Source organism: Poecilia mexicana, unplaced genomic scaffold (genome assembly GCF_051168715.1).
Source record: "Poecilia mexicana isolate PSO_F unplaced genomic scaffold, ASM5116871v1 scaffold_12, whole genome shotgun sequence".
Classification (NCBI taxonomy): domain Eukaryota; kingdom Metazoa; phylum Chordata; class Actinopteri; order Cyprinodontiformes; family Poeciliidae; genus Poecilia; species Poecilia mexicana.
In genome coordinates, this window is record NW_028263381.1 from 15,637,061 (window position 1) to 15,660,257 (window position 23,197).

At 37.6% G+C, this 23,197-nt stretch overlaps 1 protein-coding gene across 4 annotated transcripts in view; it reads right to left on the reverse strand.

Moving 5' to 3' along the window:
- strbp (spermatid perinuclear RNA binding protein) overlaps positions 1-23,197 on the reverse strand; it is an 86,992-nt gene that overhangs the window by 58,195 nt on the left and 5,600 nt on the right. For 3 of the 4 annotated variants that reach the window (XM_088011002.1, XM_014993885.2, XM_088011004.1), the window contains exon 2: positions 4,009-4,109. The exons of the other annotated variant lie outside the window; for it this stretch is intronic. The gene's annotated coding sequence lies outside the window, so the exon portion shown is untranslated. The remainder of the gene's footprint in view (positions 1-4,008; positions 4,110-23,197) is intronic. 4 annotated transcript variants of the gene reach the window in all.

Genomic DNA, 23,197 nt, shown 5'->3' on the forward strand with positions numbered 1-23,197 from the left:
ATCTATATTTCAAAAGCCACGGAAAACTGTCACAATGGGCTTTCTAGATCCAAGATTAGTGGAGGGCACCGCTAATGAAGAGCGGGACACACCGGGATCACATTTCCATGCTGGTATCCCGACTGCAGTCGATCACGCAGAAGGCAATTTGTACAAACTCAATGACAAGCCTTGGGCAAGAGTAACTGAACTTGTGTGTTAAACCCAATATGTCTTAATTATTTGGGTGAATAAACTCATATTTTTTAATTGATCAGGTTTTATCTTGCGTAGAGGAGACCTGACGCCAAGAACCTGCGAAGATTCACTTTAAGTCACTTTACCTCCCTTTCAGCTATCTGCTTGTCCAAACAGTGTGTGTGCAGAACCTGTGCTAAACGTTGGAGACAACGATCTCAGTTTTTCTCTGCTGCAGCTTCGTCAATATTTGCATTATTGTGTGCAAAATGGCACAGGATGAATTATTCATTGAGAACAAAGGAAAATACTTGTAAGGGCTGGTTCTGCTTGACAGAACTGCCACGGCTTTAACGACAGACATGCATAAGTATGGGTATATTCAGCATGTTGAGTGAGTGTCACCGAGCGAGGCGTTTAAGAAAGAAGAGAGAGTGATGTGCTCGGCTGCGTGCGCTCACCAGCAAAGTCACTGCTTCCTCAAGGACACTGCGGCTGAAGGGGCAAGAAAGAGTAAAGGAATGACACATGGGAAGAAAAGAAGGAAGATGGAGACAGGGAGATAAACAAACACGAGGTGAAAGAGCGCCAAGCAAGATGCAAGAAGCAGAGAAAACTGGAAGCATATGTGATGATGGTAGAGGCAACAGATGATGGAAATGTGAGGAAAGACGGAGGGATGAGAAAATAGGAGAACGGGAGATGCCGGAACAATTCATCTCCACAGAGAGTGTTTGTGCGTGAAATGGTTTTTTTTGCAAGTCGGTTCCTGTAATTTAAAAAGTCAAACCTTTACCCTGACAATGAGGCCAGAATGTAAGGTATGTGAAATAACCGGAAAATACTGTTTGGCTTTTTCAAACCAGTTTCAAGTTTAAACACAAAACTTTACTGGGATGAAGAGGTGGCCAAATTAAAGTCCACAGGGATGACAAATAGAAGTATATATAATTATTTTTTTATGTATAAGAGGGTGCCAATGACATGGCAATGAAATAATAATAAAAAAGGAATAATAGGTGGTCATCTTGCAGAGGATAGGGATGAGATAGTGCTATTTATAAGTAATGGTAGTTTGGCAACAAAATTTGAAGTGTTTTTTATATTTAAGTTCCATGTTTCGTACATGTGCTAAATAATAATAATCCTCATCAGAATATTTATAGGAACAACAACCCATACTACAATATTCATAGAGGTCAAGCCCAATATAAATATATTATTGTTCTTTTTTTGGCCTATAACAGCCGCTTAGGTGTTTTTAGGTGGTGACAGGAAACAAATGGGGGTAATCAAGCAACAGCGATCTAGCAATACACCCAATGCACCCGACCCTTGTGTTATTTCTATCACCCTATCTTTATCAAATGATAAAATATGACATATGATGGATCAAATCCCAGCAGCTCTCTAGTATTTAAGCCTGATAAATTATTCCCAGATTTATTGCTGAACCTGCAAATGACACCAAAACAAACGTAACTGAGCAAATTAACACAATCAAAACATCCAAAAATCTCCTCCCACACGAAGCGAAAGCAGCCGAGGCTGAGTGAAGAGCTCTGTGGAGAAGAGCAGTGGAGCATATTGTTAGGCTCACCAGCGATGCACTAAAACCGCCACACACACACACATACGCACACACACACATACGCACACATGCAGACACCAAACACTGATAGTGGAGAAGGCCACGGGGGTGAGCTGCATAAAAACTACTTTACATACATAAGCAGGCAGTTTACCAAAGCAGTGAGTGAACTCTTTAACCGCGAGAAGCACAAGCGCCGGCCAACTGTGATCAAAAATCTGTGCAAATTAATAAAGCACATTTAGCGAAAGACCTATAAAACTGACAAGACCACATATGAGCGAGGAAGGGTTTGTTTTGGTCTGTGAGATGTAAAGCAGATGACCAGAGTGAAGCAGGAAGCAAGAAGCATGCGGCAACTGATGTTAAATACTGTAAATATAAACCACAGTTGATTATGTACTCCTGAAAGGCCACCTCAGTGCTACGCCAAAGTGTGTAATTGACCTGGATCGCTACAGGATAAGATGTCGGTGTCGTATTTTGCCTCACCGCTGCGTGAAAACGGCACATTGCAGTGCAACCTCAGCGGGGAAACAAAACAGTGTTAGACTGTTTAACAGGATTATAAAGACTAGTGTTTGCCAGTAGATTACAAACATGAGCAAAATGCAACCATTCAGACTGAATAAAGTCATTGATCCGGCTTGTAGAGCTTTAAGAGCCCTAACATTTTCTCACAACCACTGAGTTTTATGCATTTAATTTGAATTGTGGGTGACAGACCAACACCAGGTAGAGCATGACTCGACAGTCAGGTGTTAAAATAGCTGGATAATTGAAAATGTGAAGTGTGGAGTGTATTTTTACTCTGTCCCTTTCTTACCCCCTTAATTTGATACCATTAAATACAATCCAGTGCAAGGAGTCACCTAATTAAAAAAAATGCAGTGCAGTTGTGTGGTCAACTGTAGGCAATAAAAGCTGCATGGAGCTGCAAATATATACAGCTCAAGTGGAAAAATGCTGACAGGGCAGCCATTCAGCCTTTATGGAGGAGGAGTGGCAAGAATGTTAAAAGAAAGCCATAAGAAGTTTTCCCAAAAGTAATTTACAAGACACAGCAAACAGTAAGAAGAAGGCAATCTGGCCAAACAAGACTGAAATTAAACTTTTTGATCTACATGCAGAACATAGTGGTGGCAGTATTTTGTTTAACAGGGACGGGGAGAGTAGTCAAAGTTACAGGTGTCAAACTCCAGTCCCAGAGGGCCAGCATCCTGCAACTTTTAGACATGCTTCTCTGTCAACCCACTTTAATTACATAATTAGGCCAATAGCAGAACTTCTTACAACCTGAGTGCATGAGGAGATGATTACATTTTGTGATATTCGGTTGTGTTGGACTTGGGCCCCATGAAAACGTTGCAGGACACCTGCCCTCGAGGACTGCAGTTTAACTCCCCCAGGTTAGGCGTTTGGAGCAAAATACAGTGCGAACCTGGAGGAAATGTGGCAGCACTACAATGGAGAAAAGCACTTATGCTTTACCCAGTCAAAGTCCAGACCTCTATCCAAATAAGAATCTACAGCAAGAAAACTGCTGTTCACAAGCACTCTTAATCCGGTCTGACTGAGCTTGAGTTATCCCTTTACTTCCACTTCACAATTATTTAATGTATTTAAGCTTCGATGGCAAACTCCATTCATCATTTAGGGAATATACAGATCGATAGCTTCTGATCTCAAGTGCAACCTTACCTTAATACACTTTGGACATACACTAACAAAAGGATTCACGAGAAATTGTGAAACCTGTTCTTATATTAAAACAGATAAAAATATGTCAGAGATTTCCCATAGTTTATTAGAAATGGCCAATCGTCAGCCGCCAAGTTGCTCAAAAAACCAAAAAAAACCAAAACAAAAATAAATGCTTCCTTGTTTTGCAATGTCATTTAAAAGAAAAGTGGCCCAGTTGAACACGATAAACATGTCGAACCACAGATGAAAGTGATAATCTTTGCTCTTACAACACAAACCCAGACTGCTGACTGAACCCACAAGATAAATGAAGCCACTTGCATGAACGCAAGCGAAACCGCCATGTCGTCGTCTCAGCTTGGATGGGGACCAACCTGCTTATAGGCATTCTTCTGTTTTCCAGCTAATTGAGCACCACCATAAATGATTACTCACTACACCGGAGCATTTGCAAATCTTCGTGGCAACTACAAATGTAAAATACAGCTTGCATAAAAAGAAAGACAAGAAGGGGTTCTAGCATGCATTTAACTCACCTTCCTATTACTTTTTAATCGGGTCACTTGTTGTGTCTATCAAGCCCGTCAGTCAGAGTGGAGTCACTATGTGAAGACGGGCAGGGTTACCTCGTGTGATCCTGAAAACACACATGTTCAAATCCTCATTAATGTCTATTTAAATACACAACAACTATAACTTAATTTAGATCAATAAAAAATGAGAAAACTCAAGATGCAAGGAATTTACATGAGTTTCGGTGTGTGAGGGGGTCAACAGTGACGCAAATGATCACAGACAGTCAGATTAACACATAAAACCTGCAAAAGGTACTTTAGCAACTGCATATTTAAACAGCATGATGGATCATCTTACTTTCTCTTTTTCCATCCAACTTCAGAACAAAAGGTAGAACAAAACTACTGATATCATTGAAACAGAGTTTGGTGGAAAGCATTAATGGAGAAGAATTTAAGGAGCTATGGCAGAATAGGAACTGGAGTAAACGTGTTTTTTTTAATCAATAATCCCAATTTTTTTTACTGTTTAGATGAATCTCTGCCTCTAAAGAGGAAATCAGCCCCTTAAATTAAACCCACAACTGAAAAACAAATTAAATTAAATTAAATTTTAAATCTATGATGAACAAAAGCTGTCTTTGTGCCAGTTGATTGGAAGTCCTCAGCAACAGGTAGGGGTGGGGCACCGATGCAATACAGTATGAACTAGCACATCTCGCACTTGTCCAAGGCATTTAGCAATTTTGTGAACGTTGCTAAGAAGGAAAAAAAAATACAATGAATGTCTTTATTCCTCCAAGACGTCCTTGACCTTGGGAAAAGTTGCTTATTGGGTTTTCCACCTTCTAATGTTTGCATAATGTAGTGCTGACCTCTTCTAAACAAACCTATGCGAGGCACAAAAAAAAAAAATGCTTACTTTAATTGGTGATGAATTAATCAGGTATTCATCTCAGCTGCATTACCATCACATGTAGTATCCACAACTGTTCACCTTCTGGTAAAGCCATTCAAATTTAATTTAGAAACGCATAAGTTGGCAATAGCGTTGGTACCTGGAGTCATTTTTTAACATATTGGTATTGGCCCAAATTTTTATATTTGTACATCCCAAATCTAAGTTTGAGTTAGTTATTCTTCATAACAACTAATACCCTAACCCTTATCTTTTTTCTACAAAGGTATTTACTGCAAGATAAAAATAAAAAAAAACTCCAAACTTTTACTATATTTTGAAGCTTGAACATGTTCACTAATTGATTTCAGGACACTGTTAGTTTGAAATGTCCAATCTTGATTGTTACCAAGCATCTCCACCATTTTCTACAACTCTGGTTTATTTTGCCGGTCGATTTTTTGTAATTCAAGCCCACATTACACCTCAAATACTCAGTTAATACAAAATCATCTTGTAGAGAGGAAGGCTTTTCATGAAGTGTAGTACTGACTGTCTGTCTTTATAAATTATTAGAACCAGTGAACACTGCTAGACAACTGGAAACATTAGGCTAACCAATTTGATTGCTGCAGCACAGGCTTTAATAACTCAGATAATAAAAACATAGAATAATCAATGCCTCACAACCTCTTTAAAACCATGTGCCACGTCATGTCTGCCTTCACCTGACAGAGATGAACCTGACAAACCAGATACAACGAACTAGAAGATGGCACACCTTACTGCAAATCTGAGAACAATCTCCCAGCCAGAAAAAAATAAATAAAAAAAATCAAACCAATGCAAACTATTTACTCTGAGATGTTTGCAAAAACCGTCACACCTCGGATAAAAGGGTATTACTCAGACGGGTGTTGGTTGGTGAAGTGGATGTGGCAGGCATACAAGATAAACTGGTTTCATGTCTGTTGAAGTGTTCACATGTGCACACATGCAAACATTGAAAGAACCACGGAGAAACTGTTCAAAACTTATTTACTGCTTTAACTTTAAATACAACTTTCTTTAACAGAGAATGAGGCAAGAGTTTAACAAATGTAGGGGGGGGGAAATTATCCACTAAAATTTTCCACAAATGAAATAAAGGTTTCACAAATTGCATGCTTTGCTTCAAAGAAACAGTAAGTGGTGGGATTCAATGCAGGTTTAACTTCTCTAATTACTGCAGTTTTCAAAAAGGATCTGGCTTAAAGAGATCCAAAATTCAAGGATTTCAAAAATAAGTTTCGAAGCTATTATGAGCTTTTCAAAATCCCAGACTGTGTTTTAATAACTGTTTGGTAAAGAATGATAGAGTTCAGGTTTAATCAGTCTAACCATTTCTTTTAAGTTGTAGCTAGTTTAGCTAGTGGCTATGTTTCGCACGATAAATGGCAAAATTTGAGTGGCGAAAGATATTCAATCAAAACATTTATTTTAATCAATTGAATAAATATTTCCCCTTTTGTCTGCCAGTTTCAGCACCTAATTTATAGTAACTTACAGACATTTCTCTCCAGAAACTGTCCCTGAAAATGATTTGCTCAGAAGTTTCTTCAACTTGAATACATTTGCATAATTCTCACCTTGCTTTGCACACCTCAAACACACAATGAGATAATCCCAACACCTCTTTGTTTCTAGCAAATAAACCAGAACATTTTAAATAAATAATGTGGCTCTTTTCTTCTCCCTGATATATTATAGTTTTATTATGTTTTGTTTTGAAAACAGAAAAAGTATTACACCATACAGGTTTTACCGTTTTGACAGCATGAGAGCACCTCAGGAAGCGTCAAAGAAAACGCATATTCTAGTATTTCCAGATGATTCTCAATGGCAGACAGAGCCTCTGAAATGAAGAATATAACGTCTTGTTTGTAATTTACCAATCGCTTGCCTCGCTTCTGGAAACCATTAAAGATAACGAGAAGATTCTGGGCGTCACACTGAGACGCAACGGTGAAATGAAGCATAAAGACAGACATTGTTTTATGCTCCAGCAGGTGGTAGAGAAACACAACTCTGTAAATAAAACACAGCCAATAAGATATTTAGCTTGTTAGTCACAGGTTGCCAGTGCCAGTAATTGCCATATGAGCAGAGAGGAACGCTCCTAAAAAAAGACACAACGTGAAATGATAGAGCGAACGCTGTGCGGTCAAAAAGTAGCCACACCCCTTGAACTTTTTCCACATCACAACCACAAACTTCTAAATATTTTATTGGGATTTTATGTCATTGATCAATATAAAACAGCAATGATTGTGGCAGTGATGGCCTTCCTTACATATAGCAAGACGTAAGAAATGTAGAAGGCGGTGCAAGCAACTACCTTCAGATATTATCTAATTAGTAAACAGTGTGTGTGAAAATGTTTAAGATGCTCTTACATTCTACATTTTCTAACTGCTTTCATTAAAAAAAACAACAAAAAAAACAAGTGATCCATTTAATTTACTTCTATGTTTTTCAGATAACAAACCTAAAATAAAAAGTATTCCTCAATCCTTTCTGCTTCACGTAATCCTAATCCTAATATCTGATGCTTTTCATGTCATTTAAATTCACTGCAAAACACAGAAAACAATTTCCTAAATTGACTGCACATTTTAGAGAGAGCAGAAAAGCCTTTTTATTTGTTGCGGATCCTTGTCCTTAATTCTACAACTCGTAAAACAAGTTGGTCCAAAATAATGGAGCCGAGTCGAGATAAAGTAGCACGCAGAAAAAAAACGAAAGCTCAATGAGCAGGTGAATGTTTTGCATTAATTTTTTAACAAGCAACACATCTGAGTTGTGTCAGTTGTGGGTTTAACAGTAAAACACATTTAAGACTTGAGATAAAATTAGAACAACAGTAACTGATAAGAAAGCAGAGATAAAGAAAGCCGAACAGACGGTGCCAGGAAGGTTCTTCACCCAACCTGTTCTGCATTGTTGCGGAGCAGGAAGCTTTTTTCTTCCTCTTTCCTTTTAGTAGGTACAACAGTTTCAGCTCACGCAGACAAAAATGCAGAGATCACAATTGTTAGTCTTGAATTAATAAACTAAGAATAACAGCAACAGACCTCATTGACTCACAAACCCAGTAGCCTCATAAATCACTGTACCCACAGAAAAACAGTTATACTGACTTTAGATCAATAGGTATAAAATGCAGTGAAGTTAAGGGGAAAAAATGTGTAGCCTGTGACATAAAGTTAAACGGTAATAGAGGTATGATAAGATCTAGTCAAAACTACATCCCCTCTAAGGACTGAAAGGAACATTACAACCAGTTATGCGATTCCGCGAGGCTATTATCTGGTCTATTTGATGTCACCTCCACTGTGCAGCCGCTTTGTATCTCCCCTGTGAGTGTTTCTTCTCATTCAATTAGCCACAAAAGTGTTTGCAACCAATGGTTGGGATTCAGTCTTTTTTTTCCAGGGCTCAGCCGCCACAGCGAGCTTCTGCGCTGAATGAGTCTGACAATGAGCTCAAACAGAACGTAAAGAAATCAGTAAGGGGGGAGGACATTTAAGGAAAACTGTTGTCTTTGCCTTTTTCTCACCCACACAAACCGACGTGAATGGACACGAACGCCACAATGACAAAGAATAACACTTGCTCTGGGCTTCGTACAGCAGCTTTTAACAGTAGATCTTAACAACTCAGTCTTACCCAATCACTTCCCCTCTTTCTGGGTTGTCATAGTTACAGACTGCCTTCTTGTCTGCACTTTGGGAATGGTGAGACTTTACCACTGTGTCGGGGTGTGTGCGTATGAGTTGGTGCGCTGTATGATGAACCCACCAGAAAAGGGTCTTAACACTTCCCATCAGGCTTACAGATCACTCTCCAAGTGCAGGTCTCAGACGGAAAGGTGTGAGAGCAAAGAGGTGAGCTGAGCGGAGGGCTCGGTGAAAATGAGTGTTGCGTTATGACACGTGTGATCAGATTAACTTCTTAAAACAAGTCATGACAAGCCGTCTCCTATTTAAATATACAACTACTCTTCTCAGCTGTGTATGTGCATCACAATAAATCTAAATATTCAAAATGTATTTCATTTCAGTTGAAAAAGTGAAACTCGTAATATACAGATTCATAAAACATAGAGTGACATTTTAAGTGTATCCAAACATCTGAATGCTACCAGACTAATGATTTGAAAAAAATGCGATATAGAAACGTAGTGGCATAGCCTCAGCATTTACCCAGTCAAACGACTAAGAAAAAGAATTGCTAATGAGACCGACTACTCACAGAGAGCTGCATCTAAGCACACCAACGTAAAGCCAAATGGATAAAAAAAATGTAGTGGAAAAACATGAAGACACAGAAGTAAAAAAAGAGGATTATGAAGCAAGCATTCAATGCATATAGCAAATCAGTGGGCTGGCATGTCTGGATTTAAAATGCATTTCCTTAAATATAATACTAAAATAACGAGAGATAATTTATAGAATTTAATTTATTAAGCCATTATCACCAAAATTAAAAGAAAGAAGCCATTACCATTGAATTATATTACGTTGTGTGTAATGAATTTGTATAAAATCATGAGAGAAAGCTTTCTCTTCTCACCACTTGAAGTCCACAAATAGTGTTTTTTCCTGGAAGGCATTATTTTTTGTGTCAAAGGTTGATCTTAAATTAGGATTAAAGAAGACAAGCGCACATGACTCCATAATTCCTTGCATGGGTGCTCTCACTTTTTCCTTTAAAATATTCTACATTCATGAAGTGACTAGCAGATTACCATTCAACCCTGAATCACTAAAAATGAATTAAATGGAAAGATTTTGGACAGTTGGAAGTACATCTAAAATTGGACCCACATAAGAAATACAGTAATAGCCATAAAACACAATGAAAATAACAAAGAACTTCTTAGATGCAATAACTGGCAGGTTTTAATAGTTCAAATGCATCATAAACATTAACATGTTTTGCTAATTGAATTGACTTAAGCCTGTTGCAATAAGCAATAAATCAATACCATAAAAAATTAAAGCCAGCTTGATAATTTCCACTTGAATGATTGATTGTTTTTCTTGAGTCTTTCTACAAAGGATTGGATAAGAAAACATCTTCAGTTGGTGCTCTGGCCCCAACTAAACCTTTTTGAAGGCAACTATGTTTGCAAGACTTCAGTATCCATTCTATTGGTTATTTCAGTTGTTTTGTTTATTTATTGTGGATATTTAAAAGGTTCCAGGTACAGTTTTAAATGTTATATGAAATTAAAGTTTACAGGTCTTTCACATGGTGCACTTGCATCACCATCATATTACTTGAAAATGGTCTCAAAGCAACATTACCATTTATCACATTAACCTCTGGGACAATTTATTGTCCAGCAAAATTTGTAATTGTAGCAGCTGACATAGACTTTGATGCCCCCAACATCACAGCAGAGACTGTGACGCTGCGGCTCACACAGAGTGAAAAGAACATTATGATAATGGAAATAAAGCCACTATCATCGATGACATATTCAATAATAACGCTGCATCTGGATGTTTTCCTACTATATTGCAGCCCGGTTATAATAAACACAGAACAGCACGAAGCTGCCATGAGTTCAAGGCTACAGCGAGAAAATAATAGTGTGGGTAAATATGAGTGAGAGAATCCCAGAGAGGAAGAGAGAGAGAGAGACTGTACTCGGCCTCACCGGCTCCTGCAGACCTGCAGGTCAGCAAAGTCAGGATGCAGCTGAATGTGCCCTTGGTGCAAGAGAGTCTTCAAAAGTGTGAACTACACCAGATGGCACCTTGCAGATGTGTGTCGCTGTGTGTGTTTGACATTCAGCTGATGACAGAAATGATACAAACGCTTGAAATTCAACATGACACTAAAACTTCCACCATCTGGACAAGAGTTGGGGAAAAAAAACAAACATAAAACACAATCTTCCCTTATTTTGTTAATTCACTTTTATTCCTAACATAACTATGTGTTTCTTTCGAGCTCTTTGTAGCGCTGCCATCCGTCATCATTAGGGAGCAGATAGATGACCTGTCTGTCCCTGCGCTCTCTGGAGAGGAGGACAAGAGAGGTAAAGCACACTGTGAACTGTGAAGGGTTTTTTTTTAGGGCATAACAGAATCCATAAAGAAAATGAAAAGAAGTAGCTTAGGGTTATAGCAAGAAAATCTCTTTTTCAAACCCTACATTTAAAGCTAATTTGATTTAAACTTTAAATTATGCCTGATTTCATTCTTAAAGGGTGATTTCTGTCAATATTCATTTTAGTCAAACCCCAAATCTCCCTGTAATGTTTACTTCAATTCCATGCTATAAGGCAAGCTTTTACAGTAAATCAGCCACTGACTGAACCTCTGACAGAACTGCTCCATGTCTGAATTGTTGGCCTGTGGGTAGTAGCGCCTCATAAAAACCATTTCATGTTCGCTGTAGCATCATAATGACCGCACACAAGATTCCCTAACATGAACTGTGCAACAAGTGACACTGAATCATCTCAAAGTGAAGTTAAACAAACCTCCAATATCCTAATTCTCTGACTGTAAAGCTAGTTATAAATGAAGCACACCCGGTTTTCAAAATAAAAGCACATTTCGTTATCTAGCTCTTTTCATGAACTCAAATTTCATCCTAATTTACCCATTACATCAATCTTCACTTTACTTTGTCACTTGCAAAATGCTGTGGAAATATTTATGGATTTCCTAAATGGTTCCATAAGATTTGTGCAAATCTAAACCAAAGAAAGGAGAACAAAAGCTTCTTCATCATAAGAAAATGAGCCACATAGAGCAAAGGGGAGGACAACTTGAACATTAGGAACAGGCGTTAACTACATAATTGAAAGCTGTTCATTGAAATAAAAGCACGTGCCATTTTATCCATTCAAAAAAATTCTGTAACCTACTTCTAGCATCTTCTTTTAAACTTATACACATATTTATGTCTTCTGGGGGACATGTCATAACTCGTTTGTTTTTTTTAAATAAGTCACAAGCAGTGGTGTTTTTTATATGTTGGATGTTTTGAGGGGGGGGGAAAGATGTTAAATATTCATTTTTAACCTGCCACAGACTTGACTTAAACTTTGGATGAAGGATTTTGAACTTGACTTAAAATTATTCTGCTTTTCTTTTTTTTTTTTTCCCCCCCCAGACAATATTTATTCAAGATTCTCCTCAAATTCCTGTTTCAGTGTTAAACAATCCAGGCTGATTTCTGCATCAAACTCAGCTGGTAGCTGATTGATCTTTAAATTCCTGAAGGAGGAGGCAAAAATCAAACAAAAAGAGGCTAAATATAGAAATGAGAAACATAAGCAAAAGGATGCTAAAACACAAAGGGATGGCAATCACGAGGATGAAGGAGGAGTGGAATGAAGCATACGGATGTTGGGAGGACGATCAGAGGACAAACTATTGTCTCCTGGTAATGTGTAAAAATAACTCTGCTGCTGCTTTCTTGCTGTGTTGCGTAGTGGAGGAGCTATCTAGGTCAGAAAATTCCCACTGAAAGGGAGGCGAGAAGGAGAGGTATCGCATTGATTCAGCCTTCTGTATCAGTCTGAGACAGAAGTCAGTGCCTCCTCACTTAAAGCTGTTCGGGATGAGGGTTGTCTCTTTCATGCTTCCATTTCACACATTTGCATAACAATTGAATCTAACCATTCATTCTACTAATAAGCTGTTCTTTCTCTATCACCAACAATTTTGCCCTCCTCCATTTACATCCTCCTGTGTTGTTTAACGCTCTCTACTTTTACCCTGGATGCTATAAAATCGCAAACTCCAAAACAACCACTGCAGTTAAAAAAAAAAAAAAAAAAAAGCACAAAACTCGGTGTGTGAACTTAAATAACTTTTTCAATAATGTGAAAGTTAAAGTGACACATTCAACTTGAATTTGATGATACACTCATGGGAATACTTTGAACTTAGAAAATATTGTCTGAATTTATCAGACTTCTAATGTGATTACAAATGTCCCGGTCAATACTTATCCAAGTCCAAAAATCAATGCTATGTACATCCTAGAAGGTCCAATGATTTTAAAGAGCCGAAAATAAAACCATATGTCGTCATTGCATAGTTTTCACTCTTATGTTGTTTCCGTTCTACTTTAGTCATGACGTTCCGGATATTGCAGAATCTGTTTTTGTCAACAGGGTTTTTTTTTTTTTTTCTTTTCTCTACATCGAAGCCTTTTATTTCTAAATACACATCCAGCTTGACACATAGAGCCACAGTGTTAAATAAACACCATGTTCATGTCTTGCTATTGCTGACAATGTTCTAATAGTAAGCAAGTTACTGCAGTGCTAGGATAAGCATTTCAATCTGTTTTCATATGACTTGTTGAGAATTGGGCTTGTAGCATTTCAGTGCCGTTTCAGTTAATTATGTGGACGTAAAACACAAAAAAGTTCTGTTTTTTTTGAAGTTCCTGCTTCAAAAAACGTTGCCTTTTGCTTTAAGTGGGACGGCCTAAGATTTTAATGGCAAGCATTTCAACTGCTGCCCTTTTATTATTAAGCTAATACAAATTAGATAATAAAACCTCTTCATAATTTTAATTTTAATTATTCCCATATATAATATGTCTGTATGCGTGGAAATACACCAAAACAACTTTGGCTGCATCGCTTTCAGGCGTCGTTCTCTTTGGGCTACTTGGATGTAGATTTACCAAACATAAGAATGATAACATCTAAAGTCCTTTAAAAATATTTAATTACATTAGGGAATTCTTTTGAAGGATTACAGATTATTTGCTTACATAACAGCACTAAAAACACTGTTTTTAGTTGCTTTACAAAACATTTAAAAGTTGAGATTTACTTCAAATCAAAATACACTTTTAAGCTTTCTTTTTCATACTTTCTAAAGTGGAAAACAATTAAAAAAATACTGCATGGTGTGCTGTGTGATTCAGATATTTCACTCCGGCCCAAGCAACATCTGAAGGTAGAAGAGTAACTCATGAACCAAACTGTGCGTGTTGTTCAGCACTTCAGAGGTTTAATTAAATCTTCAGAGATGAAGAATGCAATAGGCATTTTAGTGAATTAATCAGACTATTACACATTGATAAGAGAAAAACGTGTGTACGGGAGATACCTAAAACTAGAATGATAAAAGTTTCTTTTTGTTGTTGCAAAAGTAACAATGCCAAAAAAAAAAAAAAAAAGGCAGATGGAAAAATCTACTTTTGGGGAATCTTGCTTATATAATTGATGCATTAGGCTTGACAAAGCTAAATTTATTTAAAATGAGTTCAGCGCTTAATGGATTAACCTGCTGTGCCTGTCCGAAATGGGCAGGGCTGATCTCAGCTGGCGGCAACAGAAATAGCGTGAGCTGACCGCAGCATTAAGTGGGATGCAGCAGCAGCACACCTCTAAGATTCTTTACACTTTAGCCACCTGCTGGATTAGAGGTTGGAAAAGAAAAAAAATACAAGATCAACAAGCACATTTATATGAGTTAAGAAAGATGTTGGTACATCTACTTTTAAGAGAGACAGAAAATAATCCAAACTGAGACATAATGTTGTAATGGTGCATTACGGCCTTTTGAAACAGGCCACCGAGACAAAGTTTGATCAATTCAAATTAATACATAATACAACACTGTCCAAATCGTGCTGTGGTTTTCAGCTGGAGAAACATTACACTGCAGTGTTGTAACAGTAGATGTTTGACAGCAAGATAAAAAGTGGGAGCAAACTATAGCTACTAGCTTCATTTTTGCAAACGTGAGCAAAATAAGGAAGTGTTACTTGCTTAATATTTTACAGAATGTAACTATATTATAACTTCATTTTATGCAATGGGCTAATTTTAAGCTATTTTCCATTTTAAGATTATGAGCAAAAGAAAGATCTGCAACAATTGACCAAGTAGCTGACATACATTTCTGAACAAAACAAAACTGGGCATTGTTCAAAACCAAGGAGCTGCAAAGTTGAAAGTCCAAAAGTATGAAGCAATAAAGTTAGTTTATGGCTGACTATGCAGTAGTAAATCTAAAATTTTATTCTCTAGAGAAACTTTGACCTTGGAGAAAAATCTTTCATTGAATAACGAATGTATAGTTTGCAACGTTCAGATCTACACGTTACACAGGCACATTTATGAGAGTGATGTCTCACACGAGGCAGAATTAGATGGTTTGAAAGCTGTTCAGGTTGAGATAGCAGCTCTGAGTGGTGATATGACTGTACAGTTTACAAAAAACTGCTTTACCCCGGGAGTAGAGCCGATAGGAACCTGACTACCTAACACTGACTGACAGAAGCAGAGATGTTTATTTGTTGAACAGAGAAAACCTGTTGAATACAGATTCACCAACAGCAAACAGATCCAACACACACAAAAAAATTAACAAATTAAAACAAAATGTATTTAAGCAATGATTTTGGTGTAATGATTTAATTTTTTCTTGTATTCAATTTCTCTTTAAGGTTTCCTGTAAAAAAAAAAAAAAAGTATGAATTATCCTGTGGGAGCAAGTGCCAAAAGCAATGCAACAACTGATGACGACTCCGGTTAGACATGAAAGATCAATATTAAAATGTATCATTGGGTTACAGGAACTACCCACAGCTGGAAAACATTCGAGTTCCCCGACTGTATTTTTCAGACAGAGATCAGGGATTAAAGCAGGAAGCATATTAATAAAACCCATGGTAATAACCCAGCTGCCGTCTACATCTTCCGTGATCAATAAATGACCTTGTGTGAATTGGGATCCCTTCCAGATAAAACCTTTGTCATAAAACATGATTCGTTTTTTCCTGTTTGTTGTGAGCCGAGAATTAATTTCCTGTTCTTTCCTCCTCGTTTCTGTGATATAAAACGCTGCAAGAATGTTAATACCGAATGCGTCATTCAAAAGTTATGCTGCTGAAATTGTGCACAAATACTTTTTAGACCTCGGTGATATTCAGGCCAGTGGACAGATTTATTCAATATATTTAAATAACCTAGAGATGTGCTTTTAGTGTAATATATAGTCATATTCAATAAATAGAATGTGAATGTCAAGGAGGAGCAAAGCTGAATGAGTTAAAAGTCTTCAGCTGTTGTACAATTACCACTAGTGGTTCTGGGCTGCCTTCAGTGGCAGAAAAAGATTTTGGCTACCAACTCTGAGCTGACTGCTATGTAGAGCAGATATGCAGAAAGCGCAAAAAGAAAAATGGATTGTGACCACTACCGAGTCTTGCTTCAACCAGAACTCACTCAAAGAAGTAGTGTAGGTGGTGAACATTTCAAAAACTTTCAGTATAAAATGATGCAGACAAAAAAGTGAACCAAGAAAAAGGGTGGTGGCTTTTTGTTTATCTCTGAAGTCAGAAAGTGGATCTGAGAGTGAGACCAAACCCAACGTAACCTAGTTCATATTGAAACTTACCACTGACCTAAATTGAACCACACTGCTGATTTTAAGGATTGCTTTTATTAAACCAACTGCTGCTATCAGCCCTACATAAAGTCTACTTGTCCAACATCAGATAAGGAACAAAAACTGGTTTGCGCAGAAACTTATTAGTAACTAAAACAGATATTTGTAGCCATACAGTGAGCAAACACCCAACAATCCACAAAATTAGTACATTGTTCTACTTTTTGAAAGATCAGTCCCAGGCTTCTGAGAAAGAGGAAACAGCAACTAGGCAGAAATACAACAGTTTACGGAAACTTACGAGCAGCTCATAAAGCTGCAGCTGACCAGCCACAGCAGAGTCTGATTTAAGAGGATGGGGGGCCTCTGAAGCACAGTCACTTTTGGGGCCCTCGGCAGACAAGTTTCAACTATGTGTAAAACAATATATACTACAGGTTGTTAAGAACACATAATCTTCATGGTTTCTAGAGTTTTTCCAAAAATGATCTTTGAAAAAGAAAGGTGTGGGGACAGTTTCGCATATTTAGAAATTCAAATTATTTGAAATGCATCAAAAACAACAACAACAACAACAAAACAAAAAACTGTTTGAAGAGGTCTTCTGATTTGGTCTTCTTCTTTCTGGCATAATTAGGCATAGGTACCTTTATCCATTTAAATGGTTGCAAAAAGTTAGAAAATGTTGTTTTAAAATACTGTCAAACCAAATCAACGGTATGTAGTCATTTTAATGGATATAAAAGACAAAGAACCAGAGGTTTCTCCAGTTGTATGAAACAGAGTAACAGTGTCCTGAGCTGTCTCTGTAGTTACGCTGCTATGCAACTAAATTGAAATTACATCTTTGTAAAGTACCTTGAGATGACATTTGTTGTGAATTGGCACTATATAAATAATCTGAATTGAAATTGATTGTTCTCCCATCCCCACATGCTGCTGCAGATTGCTGATCACCTGGCTGCTATCGTTTTTGTTTCAGGTATCGTCCTTTACATAATCAGGCCATTCTTTAGTTTTAGATTCCTTGTGCTTTTGTTTTTACCTTAGTATTTCAATACAGTCTTCAGTTGTGTATATTCTCTGTATTTCTGTTTTGTTTTGAAAACACGTCTTTTGCTTAGGTTTGAGTTTTATCCCTGTTTGCTTAATGTTTTCCTGGTTGCTTATGGTCTTCTCCCTAATTAGTGTTATGGATTCCTCCAAGACTTTAGTTTTTGAATCCCCTTTTATGTAAAATTATTTTTACCTGCCTTTCCCCTGCTTTTGGGTTCTATTCCTTCACATGTGACAAAAATCGCTTAATACTGTGAACCGGGTATTTTCCCCTTAGGTTATAGAACCAAGAAAGTCTCATGCCTGGCTCTATTTTGGAGATTTTACATAAAAATTTAATGGAATAAGATGCCTCACAGTAATATGAGCTTGCAATATGCTGAAGTCGAAAAACATAATTTCATTAAAAGCAGAAAACTCCTACTTTTGGGCCCTCGAAACATTTCCCCGCAGTTACTGCCAATTGTTTAAAGCCTGGGTCAGTGTCACCAGCAGTGGTCATGAGACTGATATTTTACAAGCTAAACAATAACCATGCAAATACTTGTATGCAGTATAAACAGGACTTTGTGGTACTAGTTGTCTTTCAATTAGAGCGGAAACATGGAGAGATAGAAAGGTGGCCAGTGGATCCCCTACTGCTACGCCATATGCCTCCCCAGTGATCAGTATATTTAAAAACAGCCGTGTAATGGAGCTCAGCCTCGACAATCAGTTTTGTTAAAAGTGTTAGAAATTCATTAAATCCATTTTATTTAGGCAGAAGTCACCTTGGTCCATAATCATCAGCATCAAATAAGTTCTAGACAGCTTTGCAGCTCGTTATGCGTAAACTACTTTATATTAAATGCGTTTGTAACACTAAACAAAAACATTTAAAAAGTCTCTTGGGAACCTATTTGTTTTCATCACTTTTGAGCTAAAGAACGGTTTGCATTTTCGACTCGGTAAGGCTTTGCTTTTTGTTCCACGTAGCGACTGGAAAACAGAAGGAGAGGGAGTCTTTTACTGTCAGCCTGTTTTACCAACATCATGACAGGATGACTCTGGATTGCTGCGGGGAAGATGGCAAACCGTTCAGCCTTCTTAAAAAGCTGGGTCTCCAACCTTGGAGTGCCTTTGTGAAGGAGGATGCTGACCTGAAACCCACCCTCTCTCCGTGTGCAAGCCATTGTAGGTAGACCAAGTGTAAGCAAGTCAGTATGTTCTCCTGACAGTGTCACAGAGGCTCGTGTTTGTTTGCAGAAAAACTCGCCTAAGTGGTAACATAGCATCATGTTCCAGGTGCCTTATTTAGAAGAGTTGTTACCAAACTGATTATAAACTAAGTTTCTGATATGAGAGGCAGTTATACATTGGTATCCAGGAAGGAGAACGATTCTTTGATCCAGAGGTTAATGTGTTTCAGTGTGAAATGTGTATCGAAAGCATAAGGTTTTAAAAAAGATACCAACTGAGACTAATAAGAACGGATCACTATCCACACTGCAACAAGTCCTGTGTCAACTGCGCTCAGCACAGAAGAAATGATCGCTTCAAAAGCAACAGTAAAAGACGGATTAGAGTTCTAACATGCATTTCAATACATTTTTTGAGGACGTCTTGTAGTTTAATTAAGCAAGAATTTTGATATTTGGCCGGAAAGACTGTTGTTGCATTTGATTTTTGTCATTTTTCATATATATACTTGAAAGAAAATACCCAGGTGCAATGCTATTTGACAAACTTTTGGCTTTCATTTGCAAAGTAGTCAATCAAACAAGGCTGTACTCTGTTTGATTAAAAATAAGGACGGCTTTAGATGTCGGTGTATGCAGATGTATTAAGTATACACTGTGTCTATTAATCTATATTTAGGTATATTTAGTGTTTGAAATACTAAAACAGATAGCTATAAGTGGTCTTAGCGAGAGTCTCAAGTATTTGTGGAGATGAGCTATTCACGAATAGTTGTGGTTCCTAACCCCTTCAAGTACAGGGGTTCACTGTAATGTACTTTTATCTAGGTTGCACACATTAAGAAACGTTCATGTAGAAAAAGACACACAGAAATTCACCAATGATGTAGCATTTAATCTGTTTAGTTAGCCTCTAGCACTGTTACATACCTGTTTTTAATATCACAATGCAAAAAAACCCCCAACATCTATACTCATCTCAGAAGCCTCTAGTAATTAAAAGCTGGATTTTCACACCTTACATCTTAGATGGACAGGAGATGCAGTGAGACAGCTCATTAATAAAAAGTAAGAACAACGTATAGATTCTCGCTGACAATAGTCCTCCTCCTCTCCAGATTTCCAGCTACACACACATGCACACAGGCGGCCGACAGAAAGGTAGCTGCGCATGCACTAGTCACACAGACTGATGATGAGTGTGCTGGAGTGAGAAGATGAAAAGATCTCAGAGGAAATATGGTGGCGTTTCACAGCGAGTGCTGTCGTCTGCTCTCCAGCACGTATGAGTGTGTCAGAAAGAGTTCGCTGCTCTGCTGCGTCCTCTGCTATTCATACATGTTCTCCCAGCAAGCTCCCCATATACGCCTGAAACCAGCTCGATAGACACGAAGGAGACATCACATTCTCAGATCTATATGTTACAGTAATATCTGTGCATCCATAAAGTCGCAAAGTGACCACACACAGCAGATTGTGCACCAGATAAACTTTGCAGGCTCTGCATGCGTCTGTGAATAAATAGGAAGTATGAGCAATGAGTCATTTTACTACATTAACAAAAAGCAGGTGTGATCTTACATGTATGAAGCTTTAATCTTGATTCTGGTGTGTCATTCAGCTTGCCAGAATCCCATAAATCCCCCTTTTATTAGATAAACACCCACATCAGAACTCTCACCAACATCTCCCCGATAATCTCCATAACCAATTATAGGGTGATCCGCCTCTGCTTGAAATGAAAGCAACGCTTAATCTGCTAACCCCAGTCAGTGGGTCATTATGGGGGAAAATACAGCTTCCAGCCACACGAGCTGGCTAAAACCACAAAAAGATTAGCTTATTTATTAGTAGCAACAGCTCACGTTGCCACAATATTGATTTATTGTGCCAACAGTAAACACTATAAAGATGCTAGCAAAACCCAAACGCTAAAAGTAGAGTTGTGACTGATATTACCATTTTTTTTAAATATTACATTCATAGAGCAGCAATATATCAAGTGTATTTAATTGAAACGATTGTGAGCTGCTTAGCAGTAAAATCAAACTATTTAATTTAACAAGTTTTGTCAAAGTAACTTATTCAATAATCATTCTTTTTAATAATACTTCTCCCTCTCCTTTTCATTTATTAAATACACCAAAACTAAGAACCTACACCATGATCAGTCTGTAAAAGCCTCAGGATGAATTTAGATGGACTTTTTTTTTTTTTTAATAGAAATCAGACAAGAGCTATGCTTTTTCTGGTAGTTTCAAAAACCTCTTTCGAAAGAAACAGCAGCACATTCTGGCTTAGATATTTTGTGTACTGCAGTTCTTCCAAAATGAACAGAGAAAATCAGAATTAGATGACTATCTATATTTATGAGGGGAAACATAAATTGGTCAGGAAAGGTGTAATTAGTACAGATAAGATTTTAGCAGTATTTCTTCTGTGACTAAAGGTACTAGCACTAAACTGGCAACTATCCCTTCTTGCTCCCAACATGGTCTACCTGGTTTAAATTAATAGCTTGATCTTCCTGGAACTGTGAATGAGGGTAAGCTACAGTTTCCCTGATCTAAGCTCTTTTTGATACAGTAAGCAGACAGTAAGCAGAGCTGCATGGGACATGAGATGAGGAGGGGAAAGGGGAGAGTTACTTTGTGCATGTGAATGCGAGAATGCCTGGAGATGAGCGTGTGCATGTTGGAGAGAGAGGGAGAAGGAGAGGAAACAAAATGGAAATAAACAACAGCTTGGATCTGTGTGGAAACGGGCTACTGTCATATGGTCTGTTGGGATTTGGCCAGGAGAGCATATGACAGTGTTGGGTAGAACGCTGGGGAACATTGTCATTATGATGCAACATCAAATAAGAATTACGTTTACTTCTTAAACAGTCAGTAGTTTGGAGAGGGCTACTTGATGAGCTATAGTCTGACAATCTACAGTACTCCTCCCAATGTTACATCACATGCCATCTTGAAAAGCAGTGATAATGCAAGTTAACCAGCCACTAAAGATGTAAGAGATCATTTTACCATGAGTACTTCAACAGCAATTACAAATACTGACAACATGTAATATATGATGCATAAAAATGTTATCTGTGCAGTATACATTTAAGTCTTTTCTCAATAAGTGCTTCTATACTGAAGAGTGTTCTTGTTATCGTTGTCTGAATTTTGGGACATAGAAATGGTATTAACCATTTGATTACCAGTCAATTTCTAAGTAAATCTAAAAAAAAAACAAAAAAAACATGCATGTTAAAATTCAACCAGACTAATTTGTCCTCTTTTCATTTTAATTCCTTCAGGAAAACAATCATAGACTTATGAATAAAAACTAGGTTAAGAATTAGCAATGTAACAAACAACTAGCCTAACACAGGCTCTGATCAGGGATTTGTTGGTCAAATAATATGGACCCCAACCGGTTTGTAGCTCACTATTTGTAGATTCATTTATTCAGGAATTTTTCTCTAGAATGTAGCTTACAGTTATTTTGTATAAAATTCGCCTATTGATATTTTTTTGTAGAGAAGATATGAAGTATTTAAAAGAAAATGTTGCCTGGCTGCTTGACGAGCCATTGGCAGAATGTACTTTGATGCACTTTTTAAGTTTAATAAAAATCAGGTAAAACTTGGAGATTTTTGATTTGATGTATAGTTTTTTTTTTCTTTTTGGTTTAAAAACAATTACCTAAGAGTCTGTAGCACATGACTTTTTTTTTCTCTTTTATTTACCTTACCATCCTCCTTAGATAAGAGAAACAGAAAAATCAGTACCAGACATTTTTCTTTTGGATTGCTGTATTCATATTGATAAAAAATAGTCACAAAACTATTGATAAAAAATATCTGTGAGACGATACAATCTCCATTGAGGATAAATACATTTTGTTCTGATTTGTTTTTCACAAACTGTTTTGAAAAATTAGACAAAGCATTTTCTCCCATAAATGAAGTATGAACTAATAATTTTTCACAAGGTCAATTAAGCCTCCGGTTGCAAATCAAACTGCTGATAATAACCCTCATAAAATATCTAGATCATTTACAAAGCTAGCTAATCAGTCAATAGGAGAACTTGTAACACTGCCCTAATACATTTTAAGGATGTGGACCTTTAGCATGCACACGTAGCTAGCCATTCACCTTTTAATGCAGCAGATTCTCCAGATCATCTAGATACCACAAACCTGGCAAACCAGTTCTTTCATAGTTTGTTTCAGGTTCAGTCTTCATGCTAAATATCTGAGCCTTACAAGGCCATCTCTCCTGTCCCAGTCTTTCTGTCCAAACTGTCTCACTTTATTTCTCTCCCTGCCTTGGATCTCGTGTCTCTGTCACTCCGACCTCTTCCTGGATTCCACACAGAGGTGAAAGGAAACAGGAATGGCTTTAGAGGCAGTTGGCAGTACAATCTCCATTTCTTCTCCTTTTGTTGCCCTCACACTCAACACACACACACACACTCACGCATGCACACACAGTCAATATTCCTGTTTTGGTGGCTTTGTTCCTTTGCCAGTTGCGAAGATGTTTCCTCAAACATGATGAAAGCCATTCCTGTTCCTGCAGATGACATGCAGGGGAGAGTGGGTGTTTGCATGTGTATTTGCATGTGTGCAAGATCAACAACAGAGATAGATATGGT